At 44.5% G+C, this 17,704-nt stretch overlaps 1 long non-coding RNA gene across 1 annotated transcript in view; it reads left to right on the top strand.

The window, feature by feature from the left end:
• Positions 1–13,056: 13,056 nt before the first annotated feature.
• The window catches only part of LOC140256956 (uncharacterized), a 39,821-nt gene continuing 35,173 nt past the window's right edge, over positions 13,057–17,704 (top strand). The window contains exon 1 of the long non-coding RNA XR_011904886.1: positions 13,057–13,097. This is a non-coding gene — a long non-coding RNA (uncharacterized lncRNA). The remainder of the gene's footprint in view (positions 13,098–17,704) is intronic.

Genomic DNA, 17,704 nt, shown 5'->3' with positions numbered 1-17,704 from the left:
GCAGTCAGTTCCTTCTGCATGAAGCATCCCTAAAGAAGTCAGAAACCTCTCTAGCAGAAGACTTTTCCTCTCTCCAGATCTGATTCACTTTTAGCTCAGGTTTCATTCACCCAGATTGGGGTGAGCTCCTAGTAAAAATAAGAGTGTGTACTTTAGAAGTAAAACTCCTTCTTACTTGACTGTGCCTTGGAGCTTCGTCTGACTCTCACAAGCACCTGAAGTCAGCTCTTTTCTCTGCAATAACAGATAAAGTAGAGCAGATTTTTTTTCCCCTGTCTCTATTGAAACCTGTTTTTTTCAGAAAGTAGAGTGTAAATCAATGAGCCTTTTCCCTATAATTATCACTGATAGCCGCATGTGGCAATTTGCAGAGCAGAAAGCAGACTCTTTCCTTCCTGTAGTTTGATCCCCTTTCCTCCTTTAAGCTGCTGCCTGCAGGAGATTCAGAGGGCAGCCAGGCTGAGAAAACTGTGTGGGATGAAACCCTAAACAGGAAAGAATCTGTTGTGCAAAATGCCTTTTGTCAGCTGAAAATTGTACTTGTAAAAAAAAATAAAATAAACAAAACACAACAATACCCAAAACCAAAAAACCAAGCCTGCTTGTGGTTAAAGAGTAGTGTTTTGAACTCTAATTTACACTGACAGCACAATGGAACTACTGCTAGGGCTCTGCCTCCTCTCGCACCATCACAGCAAGGGTGTTATTAAGTGATAAATCAATTTCTTCAAGGCAAGCTGGAGATTAAGTCTTTTTACAATGTTCATTTGCAATTGAAAGCAAATAGAAATACCTCAGAAGAGAGTCTCATTGACCCATTTTGAGGGCCAAGCTTGAATAAATGCCCCATAGGGCAGTACAAGGCTGTATTCTGTGGTACAGGTCTAGAGTGAGTGATTCCTCTGGTCCAAGAACAATTTCTTCTTTCACTTAATAAAGACTGAGCACAAATTTTAGGTACATTTTGTGGCCCGATTTCTCACATTCTGTTTTATTCAATCACCTAAAATGGAATCCCATCGAGGTGGGATTGATGCTCAGATACCAAGCACCTGTACAATGGGGAACAGCAGGAAGTGCTGCATTGGGGATGCAATTAGGAGATCAAGGTGAGCTTCTGGGGAGGTGGCTGCTTTCTTCTCCCTGCCAATACCCCTCGAGCTGTGCTGGAGGATGTGATGACAGCCCAGAATTGCATTTCCACTGGGCATGAAGCCAGCTGCTTGAGAAATGTGATCACTCCTGTGCTTCTCTTTGCTTCGAGGAGCTTTCTGGTAGCATGTCCCATCGCACCTCTTGTGCTTTCTTCTGGCTCAGCAACCTCTGTAGCATCTCACCCAGCTTATAAATATACTGTGCTTGTCTTCAAAGTGATGTTCCTTGGGTCAGCTTTAGCTCCAGGTTTAGTCTTAGTGTCTTCCACTGAGCCAGAAGAGGTTTTGTTTTATTTGGGGGAGAAAAGTCTAAAAATGACCTTCTTTTCTGTTTGTCAGATGCATGACCATGAGGAAACAGGAGGAGGAATCTTTCAGAAGCTGTAGCCATGCTAGAGAAGAGCCCTGGGGTGGGACAGGGTTTGTGAGCACTTACTGGCCCATTCCTAGTGAAATCAGAGTAGCCCCAATAGCTGGAGCATCAGGCTGCTGGCAGTCCTGGTCTCTGCCCAATGCAGCACTGCAGGGAGGATCCCATGAGAGATATAGGGGTGATGTGAGGGGGTGGCAGCCCTTGGGGCTGGGGGACGGAGTAGAGATGCCTGCAGCTGGCACACTGCTGTGCATCAAAGGCCTCTGCACAGCACCTTGCAGGCTTTTCCCTAACATTAATAGGCTCGGAGTGTTCAGAGGTCTCATTAACAATGCGGCAGCAATACGCGGTGAGTAACAGCGTTGTTTTGCAAATGGCACTACTTGGGATCATTACTACAGATTGCCTTAGCGTTATGCCTCTCCCAGCTCCAGTTTCATTCGAATCCGACCAGATTCCATCAAACATCTAAATGCAAGTTGATATTCAATTGCAGCGGAAAGCATTTTGCTGGCGGCGAGTCACAGCTTTCCAGCAAAGGCCTCGGTGGTTTTTCAATCACTCACTTCATCTCAAAGGTGTTAGTTTATTGCTAACTACTGAGAGGGAAGGCAGAACATAGCAAATGGATGGGAGCAAACCTCCAAACCACAGCTGAGTAATACACAGTGTGCTTTGTCCCCAGAAAGCTGTTTAGTTTTGTTTTTTTCTTTCAGATTTTCCACCTTCTCTAAGGCTCATTATATTTGTAGGGTGTTTTCAGCAGCAGTTTGAAACTGGGGTTCCCCTTCATGGACCACAGTCAGACACAAACATGTTTACATTGAAGATTCAGTGTTAAAATTGTGATTTCAAAGGAAAAACCTTAACAACCCTGGAGTCTTTTGGCTGGTGCATTCAATCTCTTTTCATCTCATGTTACACACATCAACTTCAGCTTAAACTGAAGTTTTTACTAGACTTCAGTCCTTCAGAAATAGAACCCGCAAACCTTGAAATAAATCACTTGCCTTCCTCCAAATCTTTCTTGTTTGCATATTTTTCCACTTATCTGGGAATTGCCCTTGCTGGACTTAGCACTGACACAAACAGGACCCATTCTCAAGGAAGAAAAAAGAGTAACAAAGCCCTGAAAGAGGCCAAAATGACACTGAATCCTTATGAAACCAGAGTCGGTATCTTGCATACATTCAGGGCACGCTGTCAGTACCAATGCCAAGTTGCCACAAACCATCTGATGAATGCCCTGGGTGAATAACACAAAGGAGACAGGGAGAGGCTGGGAGGTGGCTGTGGGAAGGACGTGTGCTGTGGTCAGGTCTCTGAAAGAGGGCAGAGAGAGGTGGGTGCTGGAGGGATGTCAGAAGGATGGGCCAGCAAGGACCAGGTACAGGCCAGCTCCAGGATGATCGGGCTGTATGGAGGTGTCCAGCTTTGACACAACAGTTTCTCTTCTGCAGGGTCATGAGAACAGAGGTGGGCAGCCTTGGAAAGTGGGTGACCTGGAATTTCCATGCTCTCACACCTGAATTTGGGGCATGGTGATGTGTGTCTGCAGTTCAGCTGAAGAAGTAGTTGAAAGTGGTGCTGTGGCCAGCAGCTCCTGATCTCCCATTGCCATTTACTCGCAGGCTGTGCCACCGGTGTGGTGACATGGATCTTTTGCCATCACCCTGGGTATGGCAGCAATGCCAAAGTTCACACGGGCTGTCCTAGTGGTGCAGATGTGGTAGTGCAGATGGTTTAGAAGATGTCTTCTAGCACAAATCACCTGGATCAGCTCTGCTCAGCACAAGTCCTTTCCCAGACAACCAGTCTTCTTTTTCATGCAGTGTAGTCATGTGTTAACAAGAGGGATAGGACTGTAAATAAATAGCACATGAAGCGAGAAAGGGAGGTATGGAGAACAATGGCATCTAAACATGGAGTTTTGTTGCTGGAAATAGTGATGTGGTAGCACTTAGCATGCAGCTTTAAGCCTTTGTGTTGGAGAATTTGTTGCACAAAAGGCTCAAAGTGGTTTTCTCCGTGTTCTTGACATGGTAGGAACCAGTTTCTCTGCAAACAAACAGTGCTTCTCCCATCTCATCCCTCACTGAATGGGGGAGCAGGCAGAGACAAATGAACCACATTCCAGCTGCCCGTTTGGTATTTGCTCATTGCTCTAAGCTCCTTTGTGATCTCTCTCAAAATATTTTCATCTGCTTCTTTAGGGAGAAACTTTTCTCCAGGCAGTAATGCATAATGCAATAATACAGGACACTGCAGCAAATTTCATCTTGTTCGAAAAATAAGATGCAAGGTGGATTTGGTCTCCCATTTGAATTCCCATTTAATTGCCTAAACAATAACGCTGTTTTCGCCACTATGAAAGGAAACTCAATACATTGCACATAATGATGTTTTTCTGTGGTCTGTCTATTCTCTGCATTCTAATTTTCAGTGTTGACTTCCAGACACATCTAATGTTTCATAAAAGGCAATGATCCATCTCAAATTCCTTGGGACACGTCTCATTTTCTGAAAGATGTCTGTTGTTTACTGCTGGCTGACAAAATAAAACCTTCTTTCTTGCTGTTGGCCTTTATATCCCAGACTTTATTTCTTTTCAAATCCTGATAGAGAAAATAGAAAAGGTGATGACCGTCATTTTATGCAATTTCTACCCAATCGGTTTTTCTCTTGCTGACTTCTTACGCTTGATCCCTCTTCCTACCAGTGCTGTTTGCAAAACACTGAGGGCAAAATTTTTCTAACTGTAGCATTCATCTGATGACTGCAGGTTTTACTTTGGGTGAAGGCTGTGGTCATGGTTTTGGGGTTTGTCATCCTCATCTCAGACCTGCAGAAGGCTCGTTCTGGGAGCTGGCTGTCTTTTCTCTGTCCCTCCTGGCTAATATGATGAAAGGTATCATTTGTCCACCTCCAGCTTGCCCCTTTCCTTGTCTGGACCACATTTCAGGATCCTTATCATTACACAGTGAATGTCCTTGAGCCTTCTAGGTTCTACATTTCCCCACTTAAAAGTTTTTTAATCATAGAATCATTATGGTTGGAAAGATCACTAAGATCATCTGGTCTTGCTGAGATATGAAACCATCCCTTTTGCCATAGACAGATCTCAGCCATCCCTAGAGGAAGCTTATGGAAAATACCTTGCCTGGGTTTCAGTGGAAAAGCCATGAGATCACCTCACGTGACTCAAGTGAATTTGCAGAGCCTTTTCCTGTTATTCTCAATCCCCCATCTTGCAGACCTAGCGGATACATGCTGGATCCATGCAGCAGTTGGGAGAGCAATGTCAGGCTTTCTGTTTCATTCAAAGCAGAGATCAGAGGGCAGGAAGGATTTTACCCATGGAGGGCCCATGAGGGGACTTCATCCTTGTGCTCTGACATGGGGCTCTGTGTCTAATTACTCCCTCATATGTGGCAACGACAATGCTCAGAGACAAATTCCTCTCCTCTGAGAGTTACTGATAGAAAACCAATCAATAGACCTGCAAGGACAGGGGCACTAAGTGCCAGCAGCACTCAGACAGGGAGGGTGGTCTCAGGAGGTCTCTGAGTCACTGCTGAAGCAAACTAGTGTGGGAGAAGACTGACACGGGCAGACATGGAGAGAAAAGCAGAAAGCTGATGCAGAACACAAGCTCCATTGCTCTGCACAATTATACGTTAAGTAGTGCAACTCCTCACCCCGCAGTAATGCTCAGGCATCAAAGTCAAATAAGTACCAGCTTTATGGAGGATTTTATGTATTGATTTGTAAATAGACAAACCAATTTGGCCCGACTTCTTCAAGACATTATTGATATAGTCTGCTGTAAAATCTCCCCTTTGTGTGTGCGTTTATCAAGGACAAAGCAAATAGATGACAGGACGCATGTTCTGTAAGGGTAGCTCTGGAATGAGCTGTCAAGAATCTTGTTTCCCATTTCTTTTGATACAGTTAAGTTTAAACTGATACTATAAAGTGAGGAGTAGATACCTGTTACCTCTTCTTATTGGCTTACATTAAATCTGCCATTGATCCAAAGCTTTAGTAGTTACTCAGCTTCTTGTCTCAGACACTTGGATTAGCAGATCCTTATTTATTGACACAGAATGTGTGAAATCCTAAAGGAAAATAAATGTACATTCTAGTTTACATCTTTGCATCTTTAACCATCACATTTTAATACGAGGTGGACAATTATCTACTCAACAGATCATTCTGGTGCAGAAGAGATGTGCTAATACAATAGATCATGGAATCACAAAATGGCTCAGATTGGAAGGGATCTTTGAAGATCATCTAGTCCAACTCACATATATAATAGCAAACTGTACTGAAATCTCTTGTGCTTACTAGAGGTACAAGCAAGCTTAAAGAAAAGTAAACTCCATCGTGGTGTTTGTGTGCAGAGCTGTGGAGGTATCTATACATGCCAAAGTAATTCTTACTGGATATTAAAACACAGCAGTGGGTGCGTAATTCCCATTGCTGTTGTACACATAGATTAAATCCAAGCCCTTTGTGGTCCTGGCACAGAAGATGCTCCAGCTGAGAATGTCTCCTGTGTTTTTACTAATTAACCATTTCCAGAATTCGCAGTCCCTAAAGCATGAGTCAGAACCCAAGGAAGCGTGCTATTTCATCTTATTTTTAATACTGTCTGCTTCCTAAGCCCTAGCACTGAATTCAAGCTTTTCTGTGGAATCCTGAAGGCTGAAAACATACTCCCTCTTTCTACCAGCAGCTGAGATTTCAATCTAATCATACATCTGCAAAAGCCTCAGTGCAAAGAAAAACATGAAATACTGTGAGAACTGGAGAACTTCACTCTGTTTGGAAGTGAAGGGAAAAATATATTTCCACCGATTTCTTTCACAACATGGCTTTTGCTTTACTATTCCAAAGTATTTCAGCTTATAAAAGAAATGCAAAGGAATTTATTGGGATTTATACTTGAGAGTTGTCTGAGAGCTAGAATTTATGCAGTTCAAGATAGTAAAAAGCAGCCCACTGATGTGAGTTGGACAACACTAAGCCATGTGATTCTGTCTTTCCTGTGGACATTGTAGTAAACCAGGACTCTGTTGGGATGAAGGAGGTCAATGCTGAAGCCAGATTCTCATCACATGGTGGGCTGTGCTTTCCTGATAGACAACTGGCTGCTCCTTGGTAGGGACAAAATCTCCTGGAGACCCCAGCATGTTGTTCATTACCTCTTTAGCTAGGAGGACTTTAAGGGCCAATGTGGGCTTGTTGGTAGCAGCAACAGCTTCTGCGCTTATTGTGGAAGAGCTGCTGGAGAGTGGTGACCCATTATATCATATCCACACTGAAAATGCTCTGGGTTTCATGGGTTTTGTAGGGTCTTTACCAGGCTGGAAGCTCTCTTGGAGCACTGCTGTTTGGGTGGAGGTGATCTAAAGGATGGGAAGGTGCAGTTGGGTCACCCTCCTGACAGGCTTCCCTCTGAGAGGCAACCCATACAATATCCCTGCAGAGCAGACACTTACAAGTGTCTTTGGAATTCTCAAAGCAGCTTAAAAAGTAATGATGACCCTCTGTCCTTCTGCTCCATTACCCTAAACATGCTTTTACTTTCATGTGGACACATGCCATAATAGGAACAAATACCCTGCAAAGAACACCACTGAAATCCTGTGCTAAGCCATTTCCACATGAGCAGGCTAAGAGGTGCAGAGGAATCACAGTTGAGGAGGAAGTTAGTTATCGTGAAACATTAATCTGCACTGCAAGCACAGCTGTTTGAGTAGGAAATGATCCACGTTACCGTCAGTGTCACTCTTGGCTGCCAGCTTGGAGCTCATCAGGTGCAGACAAGAGTAAAGACACTGTGTGCAGGGCAGCAGATGTGTGGGGACAGGATGGAAGGGGATGGCTGTGGGGTGGCAGCTCCGAGCTCGCCCTGCTCTGCTTCCCACTGGGATGCTCATGATTTTTTTCTGAGGAGCCAATTGGCTTTTTGTGGTGCTGGTTGCTGCTTTGGCTACCAATTTGTTGTGCAGGTTTCACTCCTGATGATGATGTACCCAGAGATGGAAGGAAGTGTGGGATTTATTTAACTTTTTTTATTCACTTCCGTGAGTGATGAGTGAGTCCTGCTAATTACTGGGAGCTGTTTTCATGGGGAAATGCAGACCAAGATGGATAGCTGCTGTTAGCAAACGTGTGCCTCATTTTCAAAGGCTGCTTTTTGCTGTTGTTTTTTTTTGATCGCTTGTCTAATAAAGTGCAGAGCAGCAACCAAAGTCATCGTGCTCAACAGGAAATGGCTTTGGGCCATGGCAAGCTGGGGTTGTTTTTGAGCAGGCAACTGAAAATGAAATTTCTGTATGCTGCTTACAGCTCTCTGCTCCTCCCAGCCTCCCCCCATTTCCTCCCTGCCTTGCCCTTCGTCATGTGGTGGTGTGAATCTGTTGTTGATGGATGATGTCCAAACCCAGGTCTTCTCCCTTCGTCAGAGGAGGATGACAGCAGATTGAGACCGCTGCACAGGAAGTGGCTTCAATTTTACAATGTTTAACAAAAGCAATTTCTCATCCTAGGGAATAATGATTGAAAAGAGAAGAAAAAGTTGTGGTTCATTACTGCAGTGTTTGCTCCTTTCTGCCTTTGGCTCCCAGTGCTGGCTCAGCCCCCATCCCCATTGGTGCGGGAGGAGACTGGATGCTCAAATCAGGTGGGAACAGGGAGGGGTGAGAAGGAGGGTTTCTCAAAATTGTTAGGAAGGAGATGGGGATCATCAGTGCTTGGAGAGAACACAAAGGGGCAGTGAGGGGATAATGCCTGGAAACAGCAAGGGAGGGAAAACAGGAACATAAAGGTGATAGAAAATGGGGGGGACTGTGCTCAGAGCCAGGCAGGAAGCAAATGGACTGTTCAGAGTACACTTGCTCCTTTTGGCTCATAATGTAACCGATAATCTTTTTTTAATTAGTTTTTCTTCTTCTTTCATCAGCTGCCCATACTAACAGCTCTGTTCCTAATCCTCAGCAAGGTAACATTTGGGAATAGTTTGCCAGCCAAAAGAATACGGGTGAGAAATTTAACAGGTTTCAGGATTGAGCTGGCTAAATTTATCAAAGATATGAAGCAGTGGATGTGCCTGTGAGATTTAGTAACCTTGGAGTCCCCTTTGGACCTGCTTCCTAGGTTCCTATCTCAAAGCACTCTGCAAACATTGAGCCTGTGAGCTGGCAAGCATCAACTGGCAAGCTGATGTTATCACTTTTATATTTTACCTGGGGAATATCAGACACAAAAAAGAGTTGGTCAAAAATCTAGTTGCCAACACATTTGCTGGAATTACTTGACTGCTTAAAAAGAAGTACTTCAGTGCTCAGGGTCACAGCCCCCCTTGTGCTCATTTACTCTCAATGGTGCCTTACAAATGACACCACCATAAGATGCCAGCTGGCCCCTTTGTTTCCTGGTTGCTCAGTGTGACTCGCCTTTCCACCACTGCCTTTCACATTCCCAGTCAGGTGGCACTGGGCATTTTAATACCTTTGACAGGTAGAGAGGTATAGGAATGCATCGCATGTTCTACATGGCAGTTAATGGAAAACTAATGGCACAACAGCTGCTCCCTTCCCCTTCTCTGTGTCTGTGACAGCAGCACATAGTGACAAGGTAGGTGATGGCAGCACTACGTGCTGGGATGTAAAGTGGGACCTTTACCCAAATGTCTCTGCATACAAATGTGCTTCTCCAGCTGCCTTGAAGGGTACTCAACAGGGGCAGGTGGAGAGAAAGCGGAGGGGGAAGAGAAACTTGTAGAGCTCACAGCTAGTTCTGCAGGAGGCAGGGGCAGAATGCAACTTCTGTAGCTTGGAGAGCTTCAAATGTGAGCCTGAAAAAATGAATTCCTTTCTTTTCCTGCTTTATCTTTCCTTTTCTGTTGTTGTTCTTAGCATCCTGTTTTGAAAATCCAGTTTGCAGCTCCATAAACGTTCAGAGTTCTTTGCTTCCTAAAGGAGATGACATGTTTGACAGGCTGAGCAGTCACAGCTCTTTGTTTCCACCTTGCACGGCTCAAAGGTCTGTTCAGGGAGTTTTACTGGTCTGACAGTAATTGTGGTAGTAACTATACTGGTACAGGAACTGGCAGAGCAGCTGGATCAATAATGTGTCAGATGGAGTAGGAGCTGCCACGCAGAAGGCTCTTAAACACTCACAAACAATAAAGTATTTTAAGGGCAATAAATTAGCTGCATGGGAGCTGCATTATTGCTGTTTAGAGTACAGGACACAAACCATGCTTGTGTTTCAGCTGCTCAGGACTCTTTTATTACTTTTCTCAATGTGGCTCCGTGCAAATCCTGAGTCAAATTTGTATCTGGGACAGGATCATCAGCCCACATGTCTGGGCTGTTTGTTCAGGTTTGCTGCTGAAAATAGCAAGGAAATGGTGGAGAATTATTTTTGCCAAATTGAAAAGACAGCTGAACTCAGAAAGCTGGAAGGTAAAGTTCCGTGTAATTGTTGCAAATATTGATTCAGTCTCAGGGCTGCTACTAAACCTCTTCAGCAGGAGCGCCGAGAAGAATTAGACTGAAACCAGACCACTGTTTGCATTGCACAAGGCTGGGTGAAAAACAGAGACTTCTGAAGGTGAGAAGTCAGGAGGTGACGTTTTGCTGCAGCAGAAGATTCTCAGAATCAGATTATTTTGCAAGTTCTGATAAAGGAAAAACGTTCCTTGCCTGTAGCTATGTAGGTAGGTAAGTCTCTTGGATCCAGCCCCAGCAGCACCACTTGTCAGCTGTTCTTCAGCTGAAATAATGCATGACCCTCATGCATCGATCTGCTGCCTTGTCCAGGATAAGCCATAAGCAGCACATTAAATTTCCATCCTTAAAGTCTCAGATACAATTTACTCTCTCTTGATCTAATGCAGGCAGCCCCGTTAAGCCTCCATCAATGAATGCTGGCTACTTGCACTCAGAATAAGCAAAAGGGTAACAACTTATTTAACACCCTCTCAATCTATCTGCTCAAAGGCCTTTTCTTTGGGTATTTACTGCAGATAAAAGGCTCTAGGATAACCAAACAAACTGTTGGTACTTACCCAAACTGAATGAAATCTTAAAAACTTTCCCCTCTTTTCTTGTGGTTAAACCCTGGCCACTCTGAAATGAAAGTCAGAATTCCTGTCGGTTCAATGGGGCTTTAGTCATTCAATCCACATGTTCCCAGCAATTACTCCATGGTCTTCTTTACAGGAGGAATTGCTTAAGACACAGAGGGGCCCCAGCACCAACTGAGCAGGGCAAGGGAGGGGGATGCTCAGCTGCCCAGATACCCCTTGCTGTGCTGAACCATAATTGGGCTTTTTGTGGAAATCAGTGGGCCTCAATGACTTCATTTGCCAGTTGGGTTGGCAAGATGCTGCATGGGAGCAGGTCTGCGTGTCACTGCCAAGCACTGCCCTCCTTGCCTCTTCTAATAGAGCTCCAGCACATTGCTGCCTGTGTAGGGCAGCAAAACCAAACTGTAGAGCAGCACCTTCCCTCTGTATGTAAATCCTGGTGCTCATCACTGGATTGAATGAAACAGCTGAAAATAATGGCTTGGTAAATAGTGGTGTGCCACTTTATACCTTTAAAGCATTTTATGAGAGGTAATTAACATCCCTTGCTTTTTAACACAGGGAAACGTGTGAAAGTGGCACTCACCTTGAATATTAATGGATGAGTCATCCCACGAGTTTACAGCTTCAGCTCAAATAAACAATTAAATTCTACCCATGTCTCTTTTGATTAAGTGGATTCCGTAGCTGGGAGAAGAAAAGCCAGCATTTCCAGTCATGACTGGGAACAAATCAGAAGGTATGAGACTAAGGTGGGGAAAAAATGTTTTGAGCATACAGATCCCTTGTATGTGCAGAAAAGTGTGTATCTCACAGAAGATAAGCCTCTTCATAGAACCACAAAATCTCTTAAGTTAGAAGGGACCTTTAAAGCACATCTGGTCTAACTCCCCTGCACTGAACAGGGGCACCTACAGCTGATCAAGTGCTCTGAGCCTCATCCAGCCTAATCTCCAGCACCTCCAAGGACAGGGCATCCCCCACATGGATCCAACTTTCATCAGAAGATCAAGGCCATTGCACCTGGAGGCTCTTTACTTGATGTCCTCCCTTGACACACAGGTTATGGGCATTCTGTGCACATGGGATGTGATGAAGCACTCTGACTACATTTCCAAGAAGCCCAGGCCTTTATCTCAACAGTGCAGCTTGGAGCATCGCTGTTTCCAGCAGTTCTACAGAAAATCAGTTGAAAGATAAAGAGCTCTGCTTTAATATAAGGGCACATATACAACAACAAGCTGCGCTAGGAAAGCTTGGGAGCAGACTCACAGCTCAGTGGATGGGATAAGCAGGAGCCAGAACTACTTTTACAGCCTGGTTTCTCATTAACCCTGTGCTGCACCTGGGCCCACAGCTCCACACCAGCACTGTAGGACCAGATATGGTTTTAAAGTGGTGAATGAGCCAGTGAAAGCTTATTTCTTATCAGCAGAGCCAATTCAAGGAAAATCAGCCAGCAGCTCTCCCAAAATGAACTATTTGCCCAAATTCTGTCCTGCCAAAATCTTTCTTATCCAAACATGGCTGTGAAATTCCACTAGAAATGTCGTTGCCTAAAGATCCAGGTAAAGAATGAACATTTACAGACAGTAAGACTTAACAAAGATTTGTTTTCCTTCACCATCCCTAGCATCTAGCTGTGCACAGCATTTTAAAGCTCCTCTGATTGAAAACCTCCTCTACAGTTATTAAAATGAATTCATCGATCAGATGCTCTTGTTTTTCTAGGTCTTCAGCACCTTGTGCAAATGTTCCCCACCTGTTAGGATGGGCGCATCGTCTGCATTCCCATCTGTGGTTTGCATTGTCCCAGCAGCCCCATGCATCTGTACAAGGGCACGTGTGCTGACACAGAGAGGTGTTCTGGTGTACTGACTGATGGGCTGTGTGAGAGCCATAGCTCATAAGTTAGGACTTTCTTATGAGGAATTGGGTCATAATAAATAATTCCTTTCCCTTATTTCATATTGACATCTCCCTCCTGATAAATATCACCCACCTCCCCTCTGGACACTGCATGCTCCTGATCGTATTGATTAGGGTCAATGCTCAGATCAGTTGCTACAAATGGGTCTCAGGTGCTGTCCCCATCTTTCTTCAATTAAGGTGGGAGGAAACCAGTTCCAGTGCTGTTAAGGAGCAGTAAGGGCACTTGCAGTCTCTTGAGAGCTTTGGTCTAAGGAGCATTAGTGAGAGTGGAGAGCGTTATGGCAGAAGCTCTGGTGAGTTGTTCCTATTTATTCTGGATTCAAAAGGGCTTATTACTTTGTACTTGACCCTGAGCTCCTCTGTGGGTCTGAACCCAGTACATTGTGTTGAGCAGGGGGTGAATTAAGCCTGAAGAAAGGCTCTGAGTACTATGAAGAATGAAAAGTGCATAATTATGACTACAACTTAATGCACGTTTTGCAGCGTCAGTATGGTGATTGCTACACCTAGGAGTACCCACTGAAGTAGTAAGGTAAGGATTTGAGCAGCTTATTTCTCTAGAAGTGTTGGAGCAGCGGGCTGTGGGTAGGATGAATGCTAGGAAGTGTTTTAAAGCTGTCAGCCTAGGAGCAGTATCCATATTTTCAAACTACTTTATTCCTTAAACTCGCTTTGCTGTGTTTTGACATTTTCTTTGGAAAGCACCCTTCCTCCTGCAGAGAGTAAAATCAATGTTCAATGTGTGCCCTAATGAAATTACTCATTCACTTATTCTGGCTATTCTTTCTTGGTAACCCATTGGTCACAGCTAGGGTGAAGCTCATGTTTCTCTCTACTTCTATTGTCACTAGTAAGAAACCATGGAAGTTGTATTAACAGATAAAATGATGACCTGCTGCTAAGTGTAAACCCTTGGAAGGGGCTATTGATCTGAGAGCGCTGCTTGCAAACATTAACAAGTGCTGGAGGATGTGATGGTGTGCTTGTTTTGCTGCAGTGTACCTGGTGCAATATTAGATCAAAGTAGTAGCCAAGAATGGATATTTTTAGGTCTGGAGAACAGGAGCCTAGGATGGGTGAAGCACCTATCATGTCTTCGGGGTACGTGCCTTCTGAAGCTGTTCTGTCGTCCACCATGCTTGCCCTTTCTGCTGGTTATGGTGAACTAAGACACTGCAGCAAGGCTGTGCTTTTCTTAAGCTTACTCTGTGTGACTGTGCTTTAGAATGAAGGTCAGGCCTTGTGTTTCCTTGCACTGGGTATCCAGGGCTATGAGGCACAGGCTATGAGGCCTCACTTTCAGTCCTTTTTGTTTTTTTTCTGCCTTCCATGGAACCAAAGCCTGCTGAGATTCCACTGTTTTCTTCAGGGGGTAATTGCTTATTAGATGAGAACCTTGATAGCTCTTATAGTGTGTCAGGAATAACTAAGAAAAATGAGAATGAGCCTCACCAAAGAGATAAATCAGTGCAACGGAATGCACCTAATCTGAGGGGAAAGCAAAGACCTTTGCTAAAGTTATTTATATGCTGTAGCCCTTGAGCATTGATATTTCTTTCCTGCTAAGAGGTTGCACTTCCCTGAGGACAGAGGCAGGAAGAAATGATCCTTTTGGGAGTGGGCCATCAATAATGTGCTGTCTGCTTTCCCAGGAACTCTGGGCATTCCTTATGCAACAAAGGAGGCAGAAAGCATGTGCATATGAAATCTTTGTTTGACCAGCTTGTATGTAGTATGGCTCCCAGTTGTTGGGTGACTTTAAGGGATGTTTGAGGGCTTGGACTGGCAACCTGGCTTAATCCTAGCCCACACTTCAGACACCTGTAACCAATACAAGGAAACCCTTCTGTTGCTACTGCGCAAGGAGCTGGTTGCAAGGGTGCTTAGGTTAGACCATGTTGTACTGAGAGCTCTTCTCTGGACAGCTTCTGCCACGTCCCACCAGCTGTTATAAATGTGCTGGCTGCAATCAGTCAGCTGGGCATCTCCTGATAACCTGCACAGCTGTGTTCAGCAAATAATTTCTACTGAATCTAGATCAATAAATAACACCTGCTTCTGCTCTGCAGAGCACCCAGTGAGGCTGCCATGCAGTGGCCTTGCTTCCCCTAGGGCAGGGAAATGTTGGGTCTATCTGCTGCTCTTCAGAGATGCTGCCCTCATCAGTTGTCGCTTGGGGTTGCTGGGATCCTGACCATGTGAACTGAGATCTATTCAACCAGTGTAGGCTCTTAGCTGTAGGGGGGCACATTAAAGGAAGTGTAGAGCATAGGCCCCTCTGCTGACTTAGCCTTTTTCTCTCACAGAGGTTTGAGCAGTGCATACTCATGTTTCGTAAGCAGCAAGAGGCAGGGACAGTTCTGGGTTCATGCACTCACTTTGTCATCATGCTTTGCTTTCTCTGTTGCTCAGGTTTAGTCTAAGACTAAGGAGATTTTGAAAGTAATGTGCATGCTGAGTGTGAAGGGATGTGCAAGGTGAAGAGTAACCAGGGCTGCTGTTCTCTGGGGGAAATACATTCAGCACAGAGCAGCTTGTTTTCTTTTTCCACTTATTTTGGGCAAAAGTTTAAGGTTTATTTCCAAGAGAGCAGGTATCCATTGCTCTTTATTATAACAGTTGCAGCCATCTGAGTACTGCCTAGCCCTTGGCATCCAAATCCCACTGTTGTTTTTATTCCTTAGGTCTCCTAGATTGCCCTCATTGTATATTTCAGGTTTTTTTTCTTCCTTTAAAAATTGCCCACCAGCCTGAGCTGTGATATTTTCTCTCTCCGAAGGTGCAGGAAGATGAAACAAAAAAGCACTCCAGTGAGACTGAGAAACCCAGCTGAGCAAGGGTCTGTTGAATGTTTGTGGTATATAGATCAGCTGTAGTTGGCAAAGAAAATCAGACTGCCCTATATAAATAGGGACAATGCAAAAGGAGAGTTAGACTTATAAAATACTCTTTCTCCCAGTGCCTTGTTTGCTCCCTTTCATTGCACTGATGTGCAGAGGGGTGTTGCTAGTACTTGCGTAAGTGTATAAACAAGTACAAATCAAAAAGGTAAAAGGCAGCTTACCTTAAATCCTAGTTTACAATGGCCTTTGTCTTAAGGCATAGCTGTAATGGGAGGATATGGGTATGTGTAATCTCTGTCATCCAAACAAAAATAGAGAGAGGCTTAGGGTGTGCCTTGGTGCTGCACCCAGCAAGGGCTGTGCTTTGCCCATCACCTTCCCCTACCATCTCCCAGTTGCATTGTTCCCCTGTTTCCCTTTTACCCTCTCAGGGCAAATTAGGTTGAGACACTGATCTACTGGAAGATTGCCATTTATTTTTTTTTCTTCTCCCCCATCCTGTCAGATCAGGTCACTGAACTGACTCATCTATGCTCAGCAGTGCCCTGCAATGCTGAAGTGCTCTGACAATGCAGATAGCTCAGCTTTTCCCCAGGCGGCTGCTGCTGCTCTGCGAGGTGGCAGGTTGCTGAGAAGGCTGCTCATCAGCAGGCACCCAGCTGTGCAGGGAGCAGGTCAGCTTCTCTGAACTGAACAGGACTGGTACAGCAGGGCTGGGTGCAGGGCTTGGAGGGAAGCAGGTATTCTTTGATCTTTACTGCTTGACTTTCACCCTAGGATTCTGATGTCCCAAATGTGGTGTTGATTGCTGTATAAGCTTATTTTCCTGCACTGATGCATTTTCTCAAGAGATTCACCTTGCAGCACAAATCCCTAGCAGCAAAGAAATAAAAACACGAAGATCAAAAAAAAAAAAGGTCAATATGGGTTCAAAATCATGTACTCTCCATGTAGGGGAGTGGAAGCTTTGGGGCTTCTGGGTTGTGATGGAGATAGGACAGCAGGACAGAGTGACTGCAGAATGATCCCAGGCCACAAGAGGGTGACCTAAGGTGGTACTTTCTCCAGCCTCAGAGTACAGAACCTTTCATATAAAATTCTATCTATTGGTTTTTGTGACTGTATTTTCTAATCCCAGCCAGCAACGCAAGTGCTGGAAAATCTGAGCAGCTGATTTGGATGTTGTTTACTTGCTGTGGTTTGCAGATCAAGGATTTCTGATGGTTTATTTGGACAAGTTTTGTGTAAGCTTTCAAATTTCTGGGTGCTTATCAGCATGTTTTTAACTCCAGCAGGAATGAAGGATGCTCAAAAGCCAGAGCAGTGAATTGTTCATGGTCTCCAGCTGAGCAACAGTGCCTGAGATGTTTTATTTGTGATCTGTATAACTGCAGAAAGTGCAATGCTTTTCTACTTCCATATCTGAAAAGCAAATAAACTGGATCCTTCCTCTCCAGTGAAGGGAAAGCAAATTCCCCCCAGACATTTTCCTTTGCTTTTATTTGGTTATCTGGCTGTTACCCTAGCTTTTAGGCTGCATGAGCATCAGGTTTTTTCCCATATCTCATAGTTGATTTAAGCACAACAATTGAACTTCTTTTTGTTGAATCAGCTGCTGAAAACTTTTGATAGGTGTGAAGATAATAGATGTCAACTTCATCATTATCATGGGCTTTGCTTGTTCCATAGCACTGAGCTATTAAGAATGTTCTATTGTTGCAGGTGCCTTTGTTAAGCTTTGGTCTGGGTGTAGAAATGAGGAGGGGTTGTATTTAGTATTGAACTTGTACTTTGAGTGCATGCCTTTCCATGTTCCGTTCTTATGATGAACAGCTATCATTATGGCTGATGAACAAGCTGCTTAGCAGCAGGCAGCCTGTAGTTAAATGGAGATGAGATGTTAGCAGAGGAGGGAAGCTGGGTGCCTGGAAATCCTTGTTTCAAAGGCTCCCAGCAGGCAGCCAAGATGTGGTGTCCAAGGGAGGCTGAGGAGGGAGATCCTGCAGGGAAAGTGGATGTTGCTTCTGGGAATGAGCCCTAAGCAAGAGGGAAAAGAAGGCGCTGGTGAGTTTTGAAGAAAGATCTTTCTATGCCAAAGGGTGGCAGTTCAAATGTTAGCTCCGATCACAGTCTCTCCCTGGAGCTTCCAAATCAAGCAGCTTTCCCCTGCAACGCTTTTGAATCTAATGATGCTCAGAGTAATGCTTTCTGCTTCATGAAGTACTATGGCAGATGTTCAGGCTCAGGAAGATACTTTCTGCAGAGGCTTAATTTTCCTTTGTATTACTTTTCTGTT

Source organism: Excalfactoria chinensis, chromosome 10 (assembly GCF_039878825.1).
Source record: "Excalfactoria chinensis isolate bCotChi1 chromosome 10, bCotChi1.hap2, whole genome shotgun sequence".
In the NCBI taxonomy this organism is placed as follows: domain Eukaryota; kingdom Metazoa; phylum Chordata; class Aves; order Galliformes; family Phasianidae; genus Excalfactoria; species Excalfactoria chinensis.
This window is presented reverse-complemented; position numbering and strand designations above follow the sequence as displayed.